Consider the following 6,846-nt stretch of genomic DNA (forward strand, 5'->3'; position numbering starts at 1 on the left):
TGCACCAACCCCAGCGCCCGAAGTATTGGCTGCAATGTATTGTAGTGTAATGGTGATGTATTGGACCCAGTATGTTGTAATGTAATGGTAATGCATTGGGTACAATTTATTGCAATGCAATGGCAATGTATTCGCTGCAATGTTGGGGGTTGCAAAGGCCGGTATCGTTTCCATGTCAAGAGTGTTTTATTGTCATGTGCCCCAGATAGAACAATGACATTCTTACTTGCAGCAGCACAACAGAATGTGTAAACATGGTACTCTGTAAACAATATAGTAAACGAGAGGAGAAAAAAGTGCGTTTTGTATAAAGACTGAGACGTGTGTGGATAATAAGATCGCATGTATCAAATCTGAGGAAGGACGTTATTGCCATAGAGGGAGTGCAGAGAAGGTTCACCAGACTGATTCCTGGGATGTCAGGACTGTCTTATGAAGAAAGACTGGATAGACTTGGTTTATACTCACTAGAATTTAGGAGATTGAGAGGGGATCTTATAGAAACTTACAAAATTCTTAAGGGGTTGGACAGGCTAGATGCAGGAAGATTGCTCCCGATGTTGGGGAAGTCCAGGACAAGGGGTCACAGCATAAGGATAAGGGGGAAATCCTTTAAAACCGAGATGAGAAGAACTTTTTTCACACAGAGAGTGATGAATCTCTGGAACTCTCTGCCACAGAGGGTAGTCGAGGCCAGTTCATTGGCTATATTTAAGAAGGAGTTAGATGTGGCCCTTGTGGCTAAGGGGATCAGAGGGTATGGAGAGAAGGCAGGTATGGGATACTGAGTTGGATGATCAGCCATGATCATATTGAATGGCGGTGCAGGCTCGAAGGGCCGAATGGCCTACTCCTGCACCTATTTTCTATGTTTCTATGTATCACTGTTTCCTTTGCAGTTAATCAGCGACTACTTTGAACTGTCTTGTTTATGGTAATATTGATCCCGAAATAATTATTGGGATTATCCGACAACATGTGGGAATTACAAGAAAGAGGTGTTCACTTGTCATACATAGTGGAATGTGAACGGGAACAATTACATCCTTGCCTGGTGCTTCTCTCAGTTTAGTTTAGAGATACAGCATGAAAAGAGCCCCTTCTGCCCACCAAGTCCGCGCCGACCAGCGATCCCCGCACATTAACACTATCCGACACACTCTATGGGCAATGTTTACATTTATACCAAGACCATAAACATACAACCCTGTACGTCGTTAGAGTCTGGGAGGAAACCGAAGGTCTCGGAGGAAACCCACGCAGGTCACGGGGAGAACGTCCGTAGACAAACGCAACTCCAGCGCTGTGCCACCGTGCCCAGTTATTCTAAGTAACGGAGACCTGCGCAAAAGCCAAAGTACATAGAACTACCCATAGTTGGGCAGTCTCCAGTGGTTTGGTGGGGTTGAGGCAAGGTTATGGTTAGGGGTGTGGTGGGTGGTTCAAAAACACAATGGTCGATGAGAAGAAGTTGAGCTTTAAGCTGGAGGTAACCGTTCTTGGGTGTCTTCTTCCCAATGGTAGCGGTATGGCTTCAGGGCGGCACGGTGGCGCAGCGGTAGAGTTGCTGCCTTACAGCGCCAGAGACCCAGGTCCGATCCTGAGTATGGGTGCTGTCTGCACGGAGTTTATGCTTTCTCCCTGTGACCGCCTTTCCTCCCACACTCCAAAGATGAACAGTTTTTTTAGGTTACAGCATCTGCCGTTCCTTCTTAAACAAGTTTTTTTAGGTTGATTGGAAAATGATATTTCAATTGCTAGGGTAAATTGTTCCCAATGTTAGTGTGTGGGGGGTGATTGATGGTCGGTGCTGATTCGATGGGCTGAAGGGCCTGGTTCCCCACTTTATCTCCAAAGTCCAAATGTAGCAGCAAGAAGAGAGCATGGCCAGGGTGGTGTGCGTGGTGGATGATAATGGACTGACCATCCATTACCCGGTCACCCGAGTTCTATGTTATCCTACTTTCACATCCACTCTCTAGGGGATATTAATAGACCCCAAATAACCTTCAGACTCGCACGTCTTTGGGGTGTGGGAGGATACCGGAGCACCTAGAGGAAGTCCACTTGGTCACAAGGAGAACGTACAAACTCCACACAGGCAGTGAGGTTAGAATTGAACCCAGGTATCTGGTGCTGTGGGGCAGCTGCTCAACCCTGTGTTGAGGCTGTGCTTCCTGTAGATCCCTTTGATGATGGGGAGGTCAGAAATTCACGAAGGACTGGGCAACATCAATCACTTGCTTCAGCCTCGTGTGCAATATGAGTTCCGGTGTTGTCCATGTCCCCCAGTGACTGCACGATAAAAGATCTTCATTGGGACACCCTGAAGGAGATGTGAAATGGCCTAAAGATTTACAAGCCTTTTTTCTTCTAAGGCACAAGACCATCTTTGCAAATCTGTTCATATTGACAAGATTTACGAGAATTATCCCGGAAATGGTTGGGTTAATATCTGCAGTGTGCACACTGGACTTTACCAGGATGAGGTCTTTATCAGGAGACCAGGAGTCTTTACCACTGGACTTTACTAGGAGATAATGTCTCCACTTGTGGGAAAGTCTACGACCAGAGGCCATAGCCTCAGAAGGACATACCTTCAGAATAGAGATGAGGAGAATTTCTTTAGGCAGTGGGCGGTGAAATCTGTGGAATTCATTGCCACAGATGGCTGTGGAGGCCTGGACATTGGGTATTTTAGTCGAGATTGATTGGGCATCATAGGTCACTGGTCGAAGGCAGATAATGAGATTGAGAGAGTAAAACAGATCATCCATGATTGAATGGTGGAATAGATTCATTGGGTCAAATGGCCTCGTACTGTTCCTCTGTCATATCATCTTATATATTGGGCAAATCAAATGGCTTATATTAGACAAATCAAAAGCAGAAAGGCTTTTTTTTCCCCTACAAGATAATTCTTGGGTTGGCCACACACTCAAAATTGACAGCACATAAAAGAGTCATTTCAGTTCATTTTATCCATGCTCATTGCAAATGAGTCGGCTTGTCTAATCCCACCATTCAACGTGCAGTCCATGTCCTTTTCTGTGGTCCACAAAATTTCATCCTCAGCCTCCTCCTCCTACCGAACGCCATTTGGTCCATATCCCTCTCAACCTATCCTATCCATGTACTTGTCTAAATGTTTCTTAAACGTTGCGAAAGTACCTGCCACAACTATCTCCTCCAGCAGCTCGTTCCATGCATCCACCATCCTTTGTGGGGGGAAAGTAAACCCCTCAGGTTCCTATTATATCATTCCCCCCTCACCTTAAACCTACGTCTTCTGATTCTCGATTCCCCAACCCTGGCCAAGAGACACTGTGCGTTTACCCGATATATTCCTCTTACGATGTTGTACATCTCTATAAGATCACCCCTCATCCTCCTGCGCTCCTTGGCCTGCTTAACCTCTCCCTATAGCCCAGGCCCTCGTGTCCTGGCAACATCATCGTAAATCTTCTCTGCATCCTTCCTAGCTTGACAACATTGTACTTTTCCTAAAATGTGGTGACCAGAACGGTACATTGTAGCACCACAAGCAATGCATCACAACCTCTCTGCTCATATCCCATGCATTGGCTAATAACGGAAGCCATTTTGTTTACCTTTCCAACCACATTATTTACATCTCCTGCTACCTATTAAGGATCATAAAATCAACTGTATCATTTTGTTGGGAGAAACACGATATTGTTTTGTGATTAAATAATACAAAGAAACCCAATTTTAGATCATGACTTTTGGATCAGATATTACCCAGAGGTGCACAAACTATTCAACTGAAGTCCAGGAAGCTACTAGTTTACCCATTTGAAACGTACTCTGATGCTCCGAATGAACAAATTGAATTGCAATCCTAAAAGAGCCAGAAAGACTCCCTCCAACTTCCAGTTTGCATTTCCCATTTCAGTCAATCCTGAGGGTTTGCTTGCTATCCCAGCCAATCATTACTCTTGAAGTCATGACTAGACTGGTGTCCACAATGCTCCAATTCAATGGGAATCAAGGCACAGTGTACTTAGACCAACGGCTGCAGTATGTGATAATATCACACTGCCCAATTCACATTGGAAATAGGCATGTTGAAATGTTTCCATGTGTTATTTGCCTTGCTTTATTTTTTTAATTACGAATACCATTTGGGTTTATATTATAGACCTAACATGAAACAGTAGAAACCGCATGTGAATAATGTAAACCTAAATAACAGCTGCAAACAAGGAATTGCAAAATAACAGGCATATTTTCCTCTTAAATCCTTCAGACGTTGCTTTCAAACAAAATTGAATAGTTGCAATCTTTTCAGGGAAGAAAAAATTAAAAAGTGCACTGAAAATTGTATTCAATATATAATTCATTGGTTGCATGTATAATTAAATGTTATATAATTGACAGTTATATAATTAGTGGCCTCTGTAGGTCATTTTAATCTTGAAGGTAATACATGACCTCAGTGAGCCGGAATCAATGCAACTTTCTAAAAGGAAGAGAATCATTCTGAACGAGGATGAAACTGCAGGGCTCTGTGAAATGAACATTGGAGTGGCTCTAATTGGAAAGCACTTAAACTGAGCAAAAAGCAAATGCTAGAGGAGCTCAGTCGGCAGCATCTGTGAAAGCAGTGGGATAAGGGATAGTGACCTTTTGGGTTGGGACCTTACATTAGGACTTCAACTGGGCCAGCTATGTTATACTTCCTTTTTAATTCAAAATGTTTTGAATTAATTGAGTAAAAGAACATTTTCTTTAAGTGATGAAAGTCTTTCTCATCCCGTCACAGCAGTTTGCCTGGAATCCTTTTCTGCATTCATTTGATGTGACCAGGTAGGATGATGCGATAAGGGTGGAGCTTGAATATGAAGCTTCAATAGCAAAATGGATCTGTTAGACTGAATGGCCTATTTCTGTGCTATGAACTGTAACATTTTCATTTTGCAACTGTATTTCTATAGTCTTTTTAATATTGCAATTGTTTTCCAAAAAAGAATCACAGAATTTCTCTCTCCCACCCACCCCCCTCCACATCTCCCCCTCCACCTCTCTCTCTCTGCCCTCTCTCTCTCTCTCTCTCTCTCTCTCTCTTTCCAGTCCACCAAATCTGCACCAGCTATCAGGAATCCGTTTAAACTAATCCTAGACTGTGCAGCACGGTGGCACAGTGGTAGAGTTGTTGCCTTACAGTGCTTGCAGTGCCGGAGACCCGGGTTCGATCCCAACTACGGGAACTGTCTGTATGGAGTTTGTATTTTCTCCACGTCACCTACTACCTTTGCTTTTCTCCGAGTTTTTCGGTTTTCTCCCACACTCCAAAGACGTACAAGAGTAACTCAGCAAAACAGGCAGCATCTCTAGAGAGAAGGAATGGGTGATGTTTCAGGTCGAGAGCCTTCTTCAGACTGGTGGGCCCATCAAATGATCTCAGGGCAAAAAGGCGAGAAATTTACAATGAGTAGGATGAAACTGCAGATGCTGGTTTACACCGAAGATAGACACAAAGTGCTGGAGAAACTCAGTGGGTCAGGCAGCATCTCTGGAGAAAAGGAATAGGTGGCGTTTTGGGTTGAGATCCTTCTTCAGACTGACAATGGCATGAGATGAAGCTTCAGTTTAAATACATCACAGATAAGGTAGGTGGCAAATATATGGATACCTCATTAACAAAAGTAAAATGATTGAGGGAGAAAGTTGTATTTTTCCAACATGGGCCTTTTCCAGAGTTATAGCAATGGTACTTTCCAGTCCTACACATTCATATGCTCCCAAGTTTGAAATGACAGAATGTGCTGATATGGAATCTCACTGAGTTTTGATGTTTTAGCGGAAGGTAGACAAAAATGCTGGAGGAACTCAGCGGGTGAGGCAGCATCTGTGGAGCGGAGGGGCCGAGATCCTTCTTCAGACTGATGTGAGGGTGGGGGCGGGAAGAAGAAAGGAAGAGGCGGAGACAGTAGGCTGTGGAAGAGCTGGGAAGGCGAGGGGAAGGAGGGAGAAAGCAAGGACTACCTGAAATTGGAGAAGTCAATGTTCATACGGCTGGGGTGTAAACTACCCAAGCAAAATATGAGGTTCTGCTCCTGCTCCTGCGGTGGGAACAGATGTTTTAGTGTATCTTTTCTACTCCTATCTGGTGGTTCAATCAAAAAGCACTTAGAAGTGATTACTTTAACACAATCAATTTGTTTAACCCCATGGATCTTATCTAACAGCATTTACTGCCTGTTCTCTCTCCTTGCGTGCATTTATCCATCAGTTTTAACTGTGGTTGACACAGTTTTTCAACTCCATGGAAATATATGTTAAACATTCTCATTAGTTTGACACAGTTAATATTGGAAATGTAGTATTTAATGGGCTGCATAAACTGGACAATTTTTTAACCAATAAAAGTCAAAGGACAAATCAGCTTCAAAAGACTACATTTTCACAGAGGTAATTCCCATCTAGTTTTCTATCTAATTAAAATGGGTTTGACTTGGAAGGGAACGCATGTGTGGTGTGTAGGAAGGAACTGCAGATGCTGGTTTAAACCAAAGATGGACACAAAAGGCTGGAGTAACTGGAGTAACTCAGCGGGTCAGACAACATCTCTGGAGAAAAGGAACAGGTGATGTTTTGGGTCGAGAGCCTTTTCAGACATCGTATAAGTGATTAGATACAAAATGCTGGAGTAACTCGGTGGGACTGGCAGCATCTCTGGAGAGAAGGGATGGATGATATTTCGGGTCGAGACCCAGAATCTCGACCCGAAACATCGCCCATTTCTTCTATGATGCCCGTCCCATTGAGTTACTCGAGCAATTTGTGTCTATCTTCGGTTTAAACCAGCATCTGTAGTTCCTT

Source organism: Amblyraja radiata, chromosome 13 (genome assembly GCF_010909765.2).
Source record: "Amblyraja radiata isolate CabotCenter1 chromosome 13, sAmbRad1.1.pri, whole genome shotgun sequence".
Classification (NCBI taxonomy): Eukaryota; Metazoa; Chordata; class Chondrichthyes; order Rajiformes; family Rajidae; genus Amblyraja; species Amblyraja radiata.